Raw genomic sequence first — 19,418 nt, 5'->3', positions numbered from 1 at the left:
CCCATGCGGGCAGTGCTATCCCTAGACAGACAGACCTGGACTCTACAAACCAGCTGAGGAAGCTAGGAGGCCGTGTTCTCTATGATCTGCTTCGGCCCTGCCTGCAGATACCTGCCTAGAGCACTTGCATTGTTTCCACTGCATCTCATGATGAACTATTTACCTGCAAGCCGAAATAAATCTTTTTCTCCCCAAGTTGATTTGGTCATGGTGTTTATTACAGAAACAGGAATGCAAACTAGGCGAGCTCATTTACAAAACAAGGGAAGATGAGGTCTCCAGGATTTCTTTTGAGACAAAGAACAGTGCAGAATGGAATTTTCCATGTAAATTACTTTTAAATACAAGAATGAGAACCTGGCTTGTCATATCTTAAAACAGCATTTCCCAGCAAGTGTTCCTCAGTAATGTTAGCTATTCTGGGGAAGGAGAGGCTTGATAAACCTTTTCTTTTATTGAAAGACTTCTTGGAACTCTTAACAGGACCTCCTAAAACACATTATGAATCTCTTGGATACAGAAAATACGCAGTCAGGCTGTTTTGACCAAGGTATCCTGCTTCCCAAAAGCAGGTTATAGGATTAGCTTGAAATGAATGTTCAGGACAGGGATAACAGCTTGGGGATCATCTCTGAAGTTTTGTGGTAACCACTTAGACTACCACCACTTACAATGGTGTCCACTGCAAACTCATTGTATTTTACTTTAGGTTTCATCAACAATTAGAATATTCTCTTTTCTAACTCATTTCTCTCACATATGTATTGAATTCTATTTATTGACTCAGTACTATAGTAGATTAAAGGCAAGAGCAGTAATCCTATGTAGTCTTTATTCTAAGAGAGTTCAATACTATGAGAGAAATATACACATAATTATTTACAGCTGTTGTAAATTAGACAGTGGAAGTGCCGCAGGGGCATTGTGCTTAGTTGGGCATTAAGGAAACATCCCTGAGGTGATGTTTCTGCTGAGAGACTGAGTCTTTGTTTCTCTACTTAGAAGAGAGAAGAAGGAAAGATAGACAAGGAAACTTGAGACAGATGCATGACTGTCACCATTTTAGAAGGACCATGAGTGTGGCTACCATAAGGTAGAGGAGTAACAAGGCAGCAAGGGTGGGAAGAGAATTAAATAACTCCTTGAAGGTCACAACAAGAATTTCAGATATTGATTGAGAGCGATTAAACAATATGAAAAGGTTTTCAACAGGCAGTGAGACAAGGCCCATGTTCTCTTTGAAATATGCTGGGTGTTGTATAGATGACAATTTGTAGAAAGCCAGAATAACATTTCCTTCTATCTCAGGATTAACCCTACCAGGACATTGATATTTATTAAATTACTTCAAGTAACTTTCAACAATGGTTGGTACATAGAATAATTTATTTTTATTGAATAAGAAATTAAGGTGTTCATCTAGTCAAGACCATAAATCAGCAATTCAGGAAAAAGATAATGGTTCATTGGACTTAATTTGGAAAGCCATAGCATGTGAAAGAGATGCTTCATTGGTGCTTGGATCTGACTGTCTCCACCTAAGTTTATGTAGAAATTTAATGACATGGTGTAACTGTGATTATGGGAGGAAGTAAGACCTTTGGAAGCTATTAAGTCATGAGTCGTCCACTATAGATTAATGTATTTTTAATACAAGGATCCTTCTCATTTGGGAAGGTGGCTTCCAGCATAGACCCAATGACTTTTGTTTTCTTTGTATCTGGCGACCTCTGGCCCTCTTCCATGCCATGAGGCATTGAGAAGGCCCTTACCTGGTATGGTTCCTCAGTAAAGAATTTTCCATAACCATAGCCAAATAAGCATTTGTTTTGCTGTTGTTTTAAGACAGGGTCTTGTTATGTAGCTCAAGCAGATCTAAAACATGCTATGTAGCTGATTCTAGCTTTGAATTCAATACCTTCCTACATCAGCCTTCCCAGCAGTTTAGATTATAGGTGTGAGCTTCCAAATCCAGCCTATGAACTTCAACTTTTAAATAATTTATCCAGTTTTTGGTCTCCAGCTATAGTATCAGACACGGAGTGTGTTGGTCAGTATTACAGAGTCATTGAAAGGAAGAAAACTAGCAAAGTTACACTTAGCACAATCTTTTTTCAGTTAACAATTGGTTTGAAATTCCAATACTTTCTAGAATATTTGTACATTAAAATGAGATTGTTTTTGCTGTGATATCAGATTGTAGCTACAAATTGACTGCACACTCCCGAGGTTTGAGAACTCACCAGCATCTCCCATAACAGGTCAAAAAACTCTCTACTCTGCCTATGGACTAAGTAGCATTTAGTGCCATAAATTCTGGTTCATGCAAGATGTATAGTGGGCATTTCATAATTCATAGTTTATATTATATTACAAAACCATTGATTGTCCAAATTAAAACAGCTAGCAAAAGAGCCTAACATTTGAATATTTCTATTATTATTTAAATCTATTTAGTTTTGAAAAACTAGCTTAATTGCTGCTTCTGATTTGTATTTAAATCACTTATAATGTTTATGCAGAAAAGAAGTAAAAGTTTAAGTGATGACTCAATAAAAATGAGAAAGTTTGTGTTATGTGCTGAACCCCCCTTCCTCCCCCATTTGCCTGTTGAAGTCCAGACTCAGAGCTTACAAATGTGACCTGATTTGGAAGGAGAGTCTTTACAGTAGTAATCAGTTTAAGATGGGGTCAATAGGATTTGCCCTAATCTGGTATGGTTAGTATCCATGTAAAGAGAGGAAATTAGAGGGCAGACCATCATACAGGGAGAATAATGTGCCAAGAAGCAGATGGCTATCTACAAACCAAAGATAGCATTGTCAAACAAATCCTTCTCTCATCCCTGAAAGAGAATGAGTTCTGTTTACACCTTGGTTTCAGACTTCAGGACTAAGTTCTTAATTTCATGCAGTTTGCTGCATGATGTTGGGGCAATGAGACAAACTGAGACAAGGTCTCTAACAGCAGCATGTTAGATTTACGTAGGTTGAGTCTGTCCAATCTATCAATACATGCCAGCTGTGCCCGAGGTGAAGGAGCAGTTCCGTTTACAACACTCACAAATTGCATTTGAGTTATCTTATCTGGGGAAGGTGGGAAGCCAGGACTGCTGGGAACCAATCTTAAGGTGGATTGTTGGGAAGCCAGTGACTTCCTTGTGTGGCTGATCAGATTACTATGACTGGCAAGGTCCCCTGAGTGTGAACTGGTGATGGTGCCACAGCAATTCCCAGCATTTGTTTCACCAAGACAGGTTTTCCTGACTTGACTTTCTTTAGGCAGAAATTCTTCTCAATAAGTCTCAATATATCTCCCATGTAATTTTTTCTTGTTTGAGAATTTTATACATGCTTATAACATGTTGGATCAAATCAATCCCCGTTTCCTTCTGTCCAGTTCCACCTACCCACTCTTCCATCCCACATGCTCTTTTTTCTTTTAAAAAAACCACTGAGACCATTTAATGCTGCCTGTGTACTCAAGCATGTAGGGCTATCTACTGCAGCATGGGGACATCATTTCAAAATGTGTTAATGGCTCAGGTAATCAATGGCATTTAATATCTGAAATAATATTAAATTTTTCTTCATAGTTTTCCCCTATAAAATTGGAAGATAGATTTTTTTTTCTGTACAAAGACCGAAGAGTAACAACTTTAATGCTCTTATATTTGCCAAATTCAAAAAGCTTGGCTAGCTGTATTTGTTTGTATCATCAATATTTGTCTTAATAAAAAATTCAACATTTCAATTATTTTTTTCTATGGTTTTCTCAGACAAAGTCTCCATCTATACCTCCTAGGCTGACCTAGAACTCACTATGTAGCCAGGCTAACTTCAAACTTGCAGTGATACACCTGCCTCAGCTTCTCAACAGGATTGAAGGCATATGCTGTTATGTGGGGTAATTAATTTTTAAAATGATTACTAACACAAATACTTTAGAACTTCAATCCCCAAATTATACTTTCACTTAGTTTTTGAAGTATTAGCATACTGTCTCTTTTTCTTGTGTAGAGAAATCAGAAGATGAATTCTGTAATAGATTTAAAGAATGCCCAGGATTATTCTACATATAAAATAGATGGCAAAGATAATTGAAATATAACTCTTGATTAAATAGAAAAAATGGCATGGAATAATTTGAACCTGGGTTAAAACGCAAAGAATGCTTGTGTGTGTGCAGTGAAGGCATGCATGCTGTGTGAGAGTCCTAAGCCAAGGTGTGAAGCCTTGTGAATACATTGTAAGTAGAGATAAGTAGGATGTCTGACCAGAAGATTTGATGAGACCTGAGTTCCATGTGTGTGCTGGAGGCATCATTGCTGGCCTCAGAGGCAGACATGAAGGGGCACCTGAGATTGGGCAATCACAGGGCTTCCCATCTGAGCTGAGCTAGAACATGCTGCTCCTCACACTCCACACTTCTACTCTCCCTAAGTTTTGTTGCACATCTCACTCTATCAGGCACTGTTAGGAAACCTCTTGCTTATGTCGTTTTATTAAAATGTTTATTATGGACAGATACAGGGGATAACAAATCCTTAAGCAAATAAAGAAGAAGATGAAAGTCAGGCAGAAGGGTTTACTTTTCACACAACAGGTCAAAGAGAGGGGATAGAATGCTTTTTAATTGTTTTGTGCAATGAGGTCTGATAATATCAGCCAGCAGCAGCAGAATTAACACAGAGCACCATGGAGTCTGGAAAGCTCCGTGGGAGATTGTTGCCTTCTTCCTGCACTCTCTTCTCACATCAGTTTGACCATTCTAACATGCAAACATGTTCGTGCACTTCGGCTTGGATTCTGCTGACCTCTCTAAGCTTCAGAGCCAAGTCCAAATGCTTAACAAACTGTTGAAGGCCCCTAGTAAGCCAAGCTGGGCATCTTTTATTTTTTTTCTTTTTCCTGATTTATAGAAACTCTTTCAAATCTTAACAAGCCTTAGAATCCCTACTTGACCCATCTCCTGGCATGCAAAAAAATTTGCATGCTTTAACATAACTTATAAATATTTGTATCCTGAAATACCATTGTGCCCCTTTAATCTACTCTTCAAAACATGTCCTAAAGATCCCTGCTTCTGAGAAGACTGGGCTAATATTATCTATCCCATTGCATGTTTCCCTGTGCTTCCTCTGTTCTGTAACAACTTAGAAGATACAAAAAACAAAACATTAAAAAAAGAGAACACCACAGAAACTTACATTTTGAGTCAAGTGTGTCATGCACATTTGTAATCCAAACACTCAAAAGGTGAAGCAGGAGGACTATTGTGTGTTTTAGGCCAGTCTGGGCAATATAGTGAGGACCAGATGACCTGTGGTTGCATAGCAAGATCCTGTCTCAAGAAATATAAACAGTGGGGCAGTGGTGGCACACGCCTTTAATCCCAGTACTTGGAAGGCAGAGCCAGGAGGATCTCTGTGAGTTCGAGGCCAGCCTGGTCTACAAAGTGAGTGCCAGGATAGGCGCAAAACTACACAGAGAAACCCTGTCTCAAAAAAACCAATATATATATATATATATACACACACACACACACACACACACACACACACACACACACACACACAATTTTATACTTCAAGGTTTCCTTAACTTATATAAAAATAAAACAGGTTTGAATTGATAAACTGCTGATAATACATAGAGTAATAAGGTCCTTATTAAATGGATTTGGTTTAGAGCAGATATTAAGGTTAGTGTTAAATTATTAAACTAAATATGTCCGATTTTATGGGAGAATATTCCGGTGCATTTGGAAGTACAAAGGTGTCTTCAGCTATGAAGGTACACACAAGAAGCTGGTGGAGGTTTAAGGGTGATAACTGAAAACACAGAGACCAAATATGAGCTCTTACTGAACAAACGTGAAGGAGAACATACACGACACAAACCTGGGGGAACATGGAAAGCACTGGATTAAGACAGTGACCAAGAAAGGGATCCAAGAGGTAGGGAGTAAGTGTGGCTGCTGTAGAAGAGAGTGTAGGCACAGAGAAGTGCCCAGGGTGACCCTGCTGGCAAGTCTCCCAGAGATCCAAGGAATGTCAGTGTGGTGCCTTCACTAATTTCACAGAGATTTTAGCAGCTTGTTCACACACAAGATAACCAATTCAGGCAACCAAGGGAGCATGCACAGAGACTGCAGTTTCCAAAAGCCAGTTCATGTCTTCTACAAATTCAAAAAGAGAAAATGCGGTAAGTAGGTAAAGTATGTCTGCTGGAATCTTCTGTAGGCTTTTCCCAACCGCTCTCTGATTAGTGTATTCTAAAGACTTAGTGAAGAATTCCTTTGATAAACTTAGCTTTTCTTGTGTTCATTCTGTTTGGGACACATTTTATTGCTTATAATCTCTGAGAGAGTTAGGCACAGAGGGTGATTCTGTGAGTGTGTAGGAGTAACACTTCTCAGGCTGTATTCTGTGGCATGCTGGTGCTGTAGCCTGTTAGCCAGAGGCGCTGGGGGGAAGAAAAGAAAGCTAATGTAGTGAAACATGTTTTCTATGTGTAAGTAAAATCATATGCAAACACTTTCTCTTCTTGGGCATCTTCAGAACTTCATATGAACACTTTGGCTATCAGAGAAGGATATAGACTTATTGTTCCTTCCAAGCATTTATTGCATAGGTATTATTATTACTCGTGTTGATACATGCAGATCTGGATATATTTTATTTGCTATTTTCTAGCTCCTTTCTCCTCAAACTCAGTATTACAATACTTTTATATAATGGGGCACAAAAATCACCAAGTAACAAGAAAGGTGAATATGTAAGTGAATGCAAATCGTATCCTCTATCTGTCCATCCACCCATCCACCTGTCCATTCTTTCCTTCTTTTCTTCCTTGCATTTTCCTTCTAATTTGATTATTTTAATGGGTATTTTAGTTTTTATTTCGAATAAATAACTTAGAGCTAGAGAAAGGGTTCAGTAGTTGAGGGTTCTTTCTGCTCTTCTGCTGGGGAACTCAATCCCCATATCAGGTGGCTGAAAAACACCTATAAGTTCAGGCCCAGGAGATCTGACACCTTTGGCCTCTATGGGTGCACATATACATGCACACACACATACACATATGTGTACATGCATGGGGAGAGAGAGAGAGAGAGAGAGAGAGAGAGAGAGAGAGAGAGAGAGAGAGAGAGAGAGAGAGAGAGAGAGTTCTTTAAACTAAAGTACTTTGGGTTTGGTTAACATTATTTAACAACACTATCTGGAAAATTATAAAATAACTCTTGGAAATTGCCATTAGCAGAATTTGTGGGCTAAGGATCATAACTGATAATTTCAGACTTTAAACTTATTTGAAAACCTTCGAGAGTCTGAGGTGCTGGGATGCACCAAGTAATTCAGAGAAACAGGGATATTGAATATGCTTTTAACTGTAACACCAGGCACTTCTGGGATTGCCTCCCAGTGATTTAATCAGGTATTGACTGAGGAGTCCCGAGGAGGGCATATATCTTCAGGAAGATGTGGACGATCACTGCAATATCAACCTTACCCCTTCCTTTATGTACAGGAGAAAGACAAGCTATGCCAAGGTTTTCCTTTTTTTTCTTGGTTAATATCACAAGGATCCCTCTCAAAAGGCTTCTTACCTCATGCTTTATGATTTTTTTCTCCTTTTGCTTCCTTCCTCTGCTCTCTGTCATGTCTCATGTGACTCTGACTCCCTTTGGGGTATGTGGCCCCACATTGCAGCTCTCCTGCATCCTTCTTTAGTGGCAGTTTCCTCAGTGCTGAGAGGCTGTCGCTTTGCTTTAATATCAAACTTTGTGGTATTTCCCTGGCTTTGGATTTACCGACATTTTTCTGACCTTGTAGATAAGTGCTTTTTGCTGGAACATGTCTGCCCCCTGTAATTGCTAAAGCCACTAGAAAGAAATGGGCCAGATTGTTTTCATAACGCCATTCCCTTGGTGCAACGCATCTGTTCAAACACAAGGTGAACTGGCCCTTAGGAACTCTACATTCCTTTGGGCTGACTTACTTCTTGACCCCTAGCTCTGCAGAAGGACACAGGACTAGGTGTATAATGCAGAGTTGGGACAGTCACCTCTGTGCCCTGTGTGCCGAGAGGCAACTTGACTACGCTACCCAAGAAACCCCCACACTAAGTAAACCTGGCAAGCCTTGCCTGTGTTTACTCTCTTCCCCAGAACAAGGAAAAAGCACAGCACTTTCCATCAATGTGCAGCTGCTTCAAATAGCTGAGTTATCACCAAAGTCATAGGATGAGTGAGGATGCAGATTCCAAAAACATAAAATACTCTTAGTGATTGAGATATCAGAGTCAACTTTAAGTGTTTCATTAAAATGCCTGCAGATCCTATGCACCACAATTTCAGAGAACCCATGAAGCTGCTTGTCTAATAAATGGAGTTCATCTATAAATGGTTTGGCCCAACTAAAATGGCTTTAATCAAATTGGGGGCAGATGAGTTCCGTAGATGTAGCTTATTTCATTAATTTACTACTGTTTAGGGTTCATGGTCAATGGCCAATTGATATTATTTGTGACAACACTAAATAAAACAAGTAAAGGAAAATAAGTCAGGTGATGTATTGCAGAGATAAATCACACCCTGCCATGTGGGGAGATGAAGCCCTCCAGCAGAGGCACTTAGCACACTTCATTTGATTCCCATTCGTCAGCCTCGGTGCCGGTGCCTCAGAAAGAATGCAAAGGTAAATGAACACCAAAATATGATTTACAGCCCTGGAAAACGGTCCTACCCAAATAAATCAAGGTTCCACTTCATTTCAGGCATTGGTTTATTCATAATAGGTCTTTTACAATCACGCAATGCCATGGTAAACAAACCCCAACAAAACACACACCTGCAATGAGAGATAGGCACGATACTGTGTGTGCACAGAGAAATGAAGAGGCGTAAACTACTGCAGCTATTCAGGAAATGGACAGCATGGTTTTCATCCCCATGGAAGAATACACCAATTTGTTATCTAATACCAAATGATCTAACATTCTACGGATTCAGCAGGTTTAATTTAGGAGTATCTATCTATCATCTATCTATCTATCTATCTATCTATCTATCTATCTATCTATCCATATCCATGTACATATTCCTATGTATATAATGACATATATATATATATATATATATATATATATATATATATATATATATATATATATATACACAAGCATATATCAATAATTAAAGAAAAGGGGCAATGAATTTGAAAAGAACAAAGTAAAAGAAAGTCATGGGAAGGTTAGGAGGAAATAAATGGAAGGGGAAATGATGTAACAATATTATACTCTTAAAAAAGTTATTTAAAAAAATCTCTGGTTTGAACAATAATGATGTAGTAGTTCATGGATGTTATGAGAAGAGATTTCAGAACATGTAGATTTAAGATATTTATCCAGACTATGTGTATGAGTGTGTATATAACTTTATTAAAACTCTTAAATTTACTAAAACTCTTAGGAAGAATACTTCGGGATCTATTCTGAATCTACAATGTTAAAGATTGAAACCAGGCAGAGATAAAGACAGCAATAGATAACTGTGAGGGAGTATACACACACACATACACACACACACACACACACACACACACACACACACACACACCATTATAAAATGGTTTAATTGTCCAGCAACTCAGCAGTCTAGAGCATGAGAGTCACTGAAAACCAGGCATTATAGATCAGGCTGGGTAATATAAGACTATGATGTAGAGACATACATAAAACAAAACGACTCCTACCTCCAAATGGTCTCATTGAATTTTCATTTTAGGATGAGTGGATAATATTTTCAACTTGCTATTGGAGAACTTTTAATATGATGTAAACAAAGGTAATAAAGGATAAAACAGAAGGCTTGGTATCAGAATCATTTCTCTTTAGCTTGATAGAAATAGTTCAAGTCAGAAATATAATTCTATGCGCACTTATTATGTTTGTATTTAAAAGAAGAAAAATACTCAATTGAAAACAAACAGAAGCAAGATCTTAAAACTACAGTTTAGTGCTAGAAGGGGTTTCTTTACATACCCTTTAGAAGTCCTATTTCCAAGTTCCAAATGAAAACAGGGAACTTTGGGAGGTTAAAAAATTGAGTTAGCCAAGGTCACATCATGAATTAGTCACAGAGCCATGCCCCAGGCTCCAATTTTGTTAGTCTATCCAACTCAAGAACTTGATGTTCTATGAACAGTTAAAGCACATGTGTGCTGAGACCTCTATATCCTACTGGTTTATTACGACATGAAATCAAACCAGGTGGATATTTCACTTTAGATACACTCTGTATATAAATGTATAGTGCATGTATGAATTCTCACAGACTTTATATACACACACGCACTGTGAAAATTTTCATTTTGGGTTTCCTGCACTTTTTTTTAAAACTTAACAGTATTTTATTTAGCTTCATTGTATCCAAACAGCTGGTTTAAGAAGCATTGAGTGTGGTTTTCAATGTGGAGGCAGCCTCCTGATGATTTTTTAAAGTATTGTTGCCCTTAAATATCTTTTAAAAAAGTTTTTATTAGCATATATTAATTACATTAAATAGTGGATTTTATTTTGACATTTTCTTTCAAGCATAGAATGTATTCAGATTGTATTTAACCACCTCATGACCTTTCCTTATCTCCCCTCTTCCTTCCCATCCTTGTACAACTCTTCCTCTTTCCTTTGTTACACCTTTTTATCTTTTGTTTCTCTCCTTCCTAATTTTGGCTAAGGCACACTTAGTGCTGGTTAGTGCCAAGCTTTCACGTGTCACACATGGACTGTGAGCTTCTTCAAAGTAGGTGCATTGAGAAGCGCTGGAGGAGACTTGCGAAGGGTTTAGCATCTTTCCTGGGGCCGCTCTGCCTTCCCTGCCCATGCGGCAGTGTTTAGGCTGCGGATGCTGCTTACACGAGTGAATGTTAATATTTCATCCTCTCATCGCAGAGGTTTTACAAATCACCAAACTTATGCAACCATGCTGCCTGAAGTTAAGATTATACATTGCTGAGGTTTAAATAGGTGTTTGCCTAAGAGCAGCATTCTCCACAGAAAACAAGTTTTCAGAAGGCAAGCAGAAACAGTTGGGTTTTCATTCTATTACCATTGAAATTGCACTTCTTTTTGTTAATGATTGAATAAATCAGAATTTCAGTGGTGTATTCTCAGCATTTTCTTCTATTTATTCCATCTGTTATGGGAAGGCTCCAGCATCTTGAGAAATAACCCACTTTATAGTCAAAAAGTATAGTCTGCAAATTTAAGCTGTTTATTGTAGGATAAAAATAACCATAAAACAAACAGGCTCTCCTTGAATATTTGTGCCCTGGTTGGAGAGCTCTTCCAGGCCCTTGGAGGGGTTTGGCTATAAAACACCCTGAAAAACAATTTCTCACAGCCCTAGCTCGTATGAAGAAAGCGGTTTCTCTCACTCTGATTAGCTTGACTGTAGGTTTGCCTGGGGATTAAACAACTAAACTAGCTCACATCTAAAACCTTTCCCAGGGCTAAGCAGTCTCACCTGCTTTTTGTTGTTTTCAATACCAGCCCTTAACACCCAGGTGAGGAGGTTTGGTGGGCATTAGGACACAGGCTTGTGTGGCCAGAACTAAACACAAGTATACAACCCCCAAAGACTAGGAAGGCTTCCTCCCTCTGGGGCCGCTGGTAAGTCAGCTTCCAGCCCACCCCTCCCGGTTTGGGTTTCCCCTACCTGTTACAAGTCATTTATTTTGATGACATCTTTAATGAAAGTGACCTATAGAAAGGCTTTTTAATCTGGGCTGTGGAGAGCCAAGGGGAGAAAGGGAATTTAGACTTACACTGATACATATAAACAACAAAGAAGTAAAAGTTTTCACAAAGAGAGATTAGCTGTAGAAACAAACCTTCCCAATCAAAACAATAGAACCCATGAATGCAAGGGAGATAATAACACTGCACACGCTCGCCAACTATAATTCTGTGATTGATTGTGCAAATGTTCAACTCTAAGCCGCTCCCGTTTCACTTCTAGCTTTGCCTGTCCAGCTTCAAAAAACACCATTGCTGTAAATACCTGTACTTCAGAGGGTACATTTTAGTAACTCGGTGTTCCCTTAACCCATATTAAATGTTTTTCCTGAATTGCAAGGTAGTATCTTGACTAGCAAAGGCTGACATGCCAGTCTTTTCTTTCTTACATTTATCTGATACTGAGGCTTGAGGGGAATTTGGAGGTTTTCCTCTCAAACAGGCTTGTAGATTATTTCCTTGTTTGGCAAGAGAATGGAATTTACCATCACTTGGGAAAATTCTGAAGTCAAGCTGTGAAATTGAACAAAATTTTCATCAGCAAAAATTGAGTTTGAGAAACATGTGTTTCCCCTTTGGTAAAAGGACTCAAGGTAGAGAGGAAGCAGGGGTGGAGGGTTGAAGTTGTCATTACTCTTTCCTGGGTAGTTGCGACAAGAATGGAGAGAATCCCAGCTGCAATGCCCAAAGCAAAATCTTTATGAGAGTAAGTGATGGAACTCTGAGACTCAAACCAGGTGTCCACTCCTTGATCTTAACACACAACATTTGTACACACAACAGACTGAAGCGACAAGCTAAAATGTCCAGAGCGGGGGAAACAGAAAGGAAATAGAGATCTCAACAGGCTATGGACGTCAGGGATGCGTTCTTACAGACACACTGAATTCAAGGTTGTTTTTTCACAAAGGAAATCTTGTAACTATTTCCTGAATCACTTAATCAATCATAGCTCAATAGATACATTTTGAGAGATAATAATATAATAACTTAAATTTGTTGATCATATAAAATCTGCACAGGTCTGTAAGATAGGTGCCATTTCTCAAGAAACACCCACTAACTAGAAACAAACAATTTTCTCAGTGCCAGGACTAGGTATGTGTGTGTGTGTGTGTGTGTGTGTGTGTGTGTGTGTGTGTGTGTGTGTACGTGCAGAATTAGATGTATGTGTATTATAAATATATCAGTGCTTTGCATAAACAAATGAAATTTCTCAGCTCCATCTTTGAATAAATAAGAAAAGATTATCTAATTTACAATGTAGGAAATGTCATCTGTAAGAATTGATTTTCTGAACCTGAGCTAAGATATTGAAAGCTTTTTCTAGACACCACACTGTCAGGGTCAGTTCAGTCTTGCCTGGTTACACAAATACATGGTAACCTTTTTGTCCCACTGTTCAAACATATTGTTCATGACAATCCTTTTACTCCTGTGTGCTGACACTGCTTTGTGTGAAAGAAAAATCAACAACATAACCATCATTACCATCAAAAAGTATTTAGTCAGGCCTCAGTCTGTGCACCTGTTGTTGTTCTGCAAAGTGGGCTTCCAGACGTGTTTTCTGTCCACTGGGAATGCAAAGACAAAGGAAAGCAAACGAAAGGACATACAGACAACTAAACAAGCAATGAGACTTGTACACAGCACATATGCGCTAGCTCCTATTTGCATATGGAAATGTCGACTTTGTAGATTCAAGTTAATGATGTTTTGCTTTTGTCAATCCATTATGAGCTGTCAGCTATTAAAATCTGGCCCCAAGTGGTGTCTCAGCACAGTGACTTGCCTGAACCTGCTGTTCTGTTGGGGAGGTTATGATCTCAATGCTATGGAGCCTCAGGGAATCCTTAGTTGGTATAGACCATCATTCAGGTCAGTGATGTTTCCAGAAACAGCTAAACATTAAATTATTCTTTCTTAAATTTTTAAAAGTTAGTTAGAAAACACTCACACACACACACATACACACATACACACACATACACTCTCACACACACACACACATACACACACACATACACTCACACACACAAACACACACACACACACACACACACACACACACCAAATCATTTGCTGACCCTCTCTAATACAGCGAAGCTTAAAGAAACTTGGCAAATTGAAAGTGAAGTTAAAAAAAAATCTTACATTACATTCTGATAAAAAAAAACTTGAAAAAATATAATTATCTTTTTTTTCAGATTTCATTAGTATAAAAAGAATTCTTCCAATCTCAGCAGTCCTCAAGTTATATTAAAAATGTATCATGCTTCATAGTGTCATTGGATTCATAAATGAAAACACTAGACAATGGTCACCTTGTGCAATATTTTTTTTTGCTTGCTTGTTTTTGCTATCTATGAAGAACTATGGACTAGATGCTATACACATATAACTTAATATTTTCAATGGCCCATGGCCTCATTCTTAAATTTTTCCTTCAAACATCTTCTTTTTCCCATTTTTAATTTCTTTCTCTCCTTGTGACTCCCTGGGGAGATGGTCAGGACAATTTTACCCTATCCCTCCCTCCTTTCTGCCCCAGGTTCATCCTTCATCTTTGTTCATGCTTTCCATAGTCTTTGCTGTGCCATCCAGCATAGGTTCTGACCAGCCTTGTATCACAGGGCATCCTGACATGGAAGTTTTGGACTACTCATATACATATAATTTTGGACTCACGTATACATAATTTGGGAATAAGGGAACATTGTTGCCCATGAGGTCACACTTGGCTACTGGGGAGCAGGTTAGTGAAGAAAGTCACCCATTATCTACCAAGGGAAACAGTTCTGAGACATTCTCTAAGTCTCCCATTGTGACCATCGTCTAGTGTTTTCTTATTTCTACACATGAGTTTGGCCCAAATGGACCACCAGTCAATGACTTAATATTATAGTCAATCCACCTTCCTCTCCTTCCAGGACTAACCCCATCTGCTTATCGCTGCATTCCCTGTGTTCCTGCCACTAATAAGGATTGTATATGCAATTCTTTCTTTATGTTCTTTATTCAGAGTATTAAGGCTAAGACGAGGTATTATATTTTGCTCACTGTGATGTGCTCATCTTCTGTATTATACCTGTTATAATATATATGCAATCAATAATGATAGAACTATTTATATTATATTGCTTGATATAAGCTTAGGTTAAAGGAAGTTAAAGAAATTGGATTTTTTTCACAGTTAAGAGATGAAAATTATGATTGCTTGTTGCTATGGATGTGTTGCCTTGGAGGCTGGAGTACTGAACAGAGTTGAATGTATTATGGTCATTTCTAGGGTGTTAACTGGGCATCCAGAAATAGTAACTTATAATTTCCTTGATGTTCAGATCAATGTAACTAGCACTATTGTTTTCAAATTGGAAAAGCCATATCCCTACCACTAAAATTTATAATAATTTCTATCATTCATCTCCCCCCTTTAGCACAAAGGGAGTATTATAGTCAATTTCTTGATTTTTCTGATATGGATAATTATTTTAAGTGACTAGATAGCTCACATTCCAAATTAAAATAAGCCCAACTTATTGGTCCATATCCAATTTGTCATCAGGGAGATAACAGCCTTTAAATATAGAATCATAATTAGGATTAATTAAAACAATTTAAGAAGATCTTGTAAGGAAAGCTAAACATTAAAATCAGTTGAAATTGGACCCTTCTTCTACTTCCCGATCAATGTCTGAATGCCTGTGGGCACCAAAGTACTCTGATGTCAAGGATTAAAACAGGGCTCCCTTCAAGAGCAATAAATCCACTTAAAAATATGTAAATGTGTTTCACTTGCCACTGACCTGGAGGTGAAAAGTTCTATATCAAATTACTAACAGCCCCAGATACTCATCCTTCTCTTCTGATTTTGATTTCAATATACTAAGAAATGAGCTATGAAAAAATGCTCATTTGTATTACAGAGAAAAATAGAAAGATTCCCTGCATGTTGTTCATCCCACAAAGATGCGAGCTCAGAGGAAGGGAAAGGAGACTTCTGTGTCTTCACCAAGTTGTGTGTCCTCTTCAATTTTTTTCTTTTTTTTAATTAAGGAATTTTTTATTCATTTTAGATAGCAACCACAGATCCCCCTTTCCTACCTCCTCCTGCCCCTCCAGCCTTCCAACCCCCACCCCTCATTCCTTCCTCCAACATGGTAAGGCTTCCTGTAGGGAATCAGCAGAGCCTGGTCCATTCAGTAGAGGTAGGTCCAAGCCTCATCTGCTTCATCAAGGTTGTGCAAGGTGTCCCACCATAGGTAACGGGCTCCAAAAAGCCAGCTCATACACCAGAGATGGATCCTGATCCCACTGCCAGAGGGGCCTTAAATTTATTCTTCCTTTTAGAATTCTCTTCACCACTCTAGAGAAGCCTATTGCTTCCTGTCAATCTGATACAAAGCCTCTGTAGTTAGATTTCCTGAGACTTGGAGTTTTCTCCCCAAGCTCTCACACTGCTAGAGCACCAGTACTGACCATCCTCATGCTCAGGGTGTGTTCACATTCTCAAATTGGCAGTAGTCCCCTCACCATGGCCCATCAAAGAAAATCTGAATTCCTTTGTCCAAACACGTTGGCTACCCTGCCAAGCTTCTGTCTTGTATGCACTAAGGCTTCTAGGGGAAGTAAGTATAAATTCCTCGGCTAACAATCTAATGCCTTCCAAGATGCTGTGGCATTGTGGTCAATTTCATCTCCTTTCATTTTCCTGGTCTGCTGTGAAGCTGGGAAGCACGCCTGGAGATGAGTCTTCTGCACACAAAGCCAATACTTCTTTACGACCCAATGACAGTTACCTCCTAAGCCATCCTCTCAGAGCTGCCTCACTTCGCCAGCCTTTCAAGCACTTTGGGTTTGAAGTAAAAGATATTTCAAACATATTCGTTCTTGTTACTACAGCAATCAGAGAAATACAGATAACTAGGCACAATCCTCTGGGACTCCAGGTGATATTGATGCTGTGCAAGGGTCCCCAGAAATGATTCTCAACCTTCAGTTATATCATAATGAAAGTCAATGACACCCCACCCAACACTGTCTGAGGGAAGCATAGAGTAATACCCACTAGTTTTTATAACTTTGTATATTTGGACAGCTTCCTTAAACTTCTAACTTATGAGTATGGTGCAGTTACCTTCCTCTCAGACTTTCCTTCCCAGCACTGTGCACAATTGCAAGTTTGGCTCATGCTTGATTTTTTTCACTTTAGTATAGACCTTTCACTAACTTGGCAGAAAAGTCTGCATTTTCTTATCAAAGTAGTGTCATTTGTTGCTATGTAACAACTTTTCAAAAATATTAGTTAAAGGATTTGGCACGTAACTAGTGCTAAATAAATGCTAGTGTCTTCTCATTTCTCTCTACTTTTTACTGAATTTAAAACTGTCTGGGGAGATATAATTAAAATATTTGACACTTTAAATATATGTGTGTTTGTGTGTATATGTGTATATATGTATCTATAGAAATGTTTGTTTAGAGTTAGAAGAAAATGAGAACACAGGATTAAATATCTTGACAATATGCTGTTTAACAACATCTGCTAGCTTCTCAGAGCACTGTCTTTGTAAGTGATCAGAATAGGTTTTAAGGCTATGGTATGGACAGCATGCCCGAGCCTCAGTTCTATCATGTTTATGACACCTGCTTCCATTACCTACCTTACATGCTGGCATGATAGCAAACATAACATTTCACCATTGTGATAGAAGTTTCCAAACTATGGCCTCACTGAACTCTCAGAGCTCACTGGATACATAAGGAAATTGTTCTCACTAATATTTTTAAAGGTGTATATCTTCTACATTTTGAAAAAAGTAAACAAAACCCAAGATGAAAAAAGGAAAGCAGAGTACAAAAGAAAAACATCAAAAACACTCACACAAATATGATTTTTATGTTTTGATCTCAATTTCCCCCCTCAATCATTGTTACATATAATTAATCATCTACATAAATTCTGACAATAAAAATGGATCTTGAATAGTGTATCTATTTATATAAAACCATTTGCATTTATGTCTCATGTCTTAGACATGTTGGGAAGCACGGTAACAGCAACAATGATTTGTGTGTCCATATCTTCAATTTCAAATCCCATTTATTTTAAAAGTATAATACCCAGGCCTTCTTATCCAGGGTCTGACTCCTGGAAATTTATTACTAAATTGAAGATATAACCCACCTAATAAGGAAAAAAGAATGATTGACATGAGCAGAGGTATGTAATGGTAATGAATCAAACATACTTTATAACATCATTGAGTAGGGTAACCAGGAGGGTCTAAGCCATGCTCCAAAGCTTGCCAAATAATTTGGAATATCAAGAGAAACTCAGAAGATAAGCATAGAAGGTCTACTTTCGAGATGGTAAGTGGTTAACTCAGTCATTCTGTATCAACCTTTGGATATCATCTTGGCAGATGGAGCTTTAGCATGTAACAACATCCGTTCAAGTTTTTCTTAGTGATTTCTCTGTTCTTAGTGCATAGTACCCATGAATCATGAGCTCTTAAGACAAATCCTTAGTGGTAGCTTCCCTTCTGTGTATTCTGTGAGTGTAACTCATCCCAGATGGATCTTAGTGGCAATCCCTAAGTAAATTAAGGCCACTAGTGCACTGTCTCCCATGGGTGACAAGGGGTAGATTGGGATATAGACAGATTACCTGAGTCAAGTAACTCAAGCAATAGAAGCCATTTCCATGCATTTTGAGTAAATTATTAGGGAAATAGAGTTTTCTGTTTCTTACTGGACATAAAGCAGGAGGGATGTTGACCAGAAGTCATAAAAGAGAATGTATCTAACACTAAGAAACCTATTTAAATGATGGTAATGTCAGGGAAACTAGGAACTGTTGCACCATTTAAGCTCAGGATCAAGCTTTTTATGGTAGGACTTTTTTCTGCAGCCGTTAGGTAAATATTGTATATACACTCCATTCTTCTTTCTGTGGCTTATAAGGACTGTTGGTTGGGCTGTTGATGTGGCTTGGGGCAAGAACATATATAAGGCACTACATTCAGTCTCTAGTACTGCTATATATATATATATATATATATATATATATATATATATATATCACAAGTAAATGAACTAAATGAAAATAAAGACCCTCAGAAAACCTACACTCTTCAGCATCAATGTATTATAGTTTGAAATGCAAATAGATTTTTCCCTTCTTGACTACCACTTGCACATTTTTAAAAGTAATGGCATTGGAAATGTTTTCTCTTTTTATTAGTGAATATTATTTCCCCAAATAGCCATTCACTGATGATATAAGTAGAGTTGTATGGAGGTTAAAATCCAGGCTTTGAAACTGAAGGTCAGTGTCTGCATTTAGGCTTCTATTCTTTGGCCCTGTAATAAGCTAAATGTGTTAAAATTTCTGATCCTCTTTGTTTTGACTAATAACATACCTTACCAAATTATTAACAACATAACGATACATACTAAATATTTGACACAGTTATACTTTCATTACCAAATCAGCAAAGGAGTACACAAAGTACTTACAAGTTAATATTAAGACAGCAGTCTATATTATCCATTAAACAAGTAAAAAAATGAAACTGGATAACAACATTCGTTTTATCTTCAGACCTAAAGGGA

The sequence above is a fragment of the Peromyscus maniculatus genome, chromosome 6, assembly GCF_049852395.1.
Source record: "Peromyscus maniculatus bairdii isolate BWxNUB_F1_BW_parent chromosome 6, HU_Pman_BW_mat_3.1, whole genome shotgun sequence".
Lineage (NCBI taxonomy): Eukaryota > Metazoa > Chordata > Mammalia > Rodentia > Cricetidae > Peromyscus > Peromyscus maniculatus.
This window is presented reverse-complemented; position numbering follows the sequence as displayed.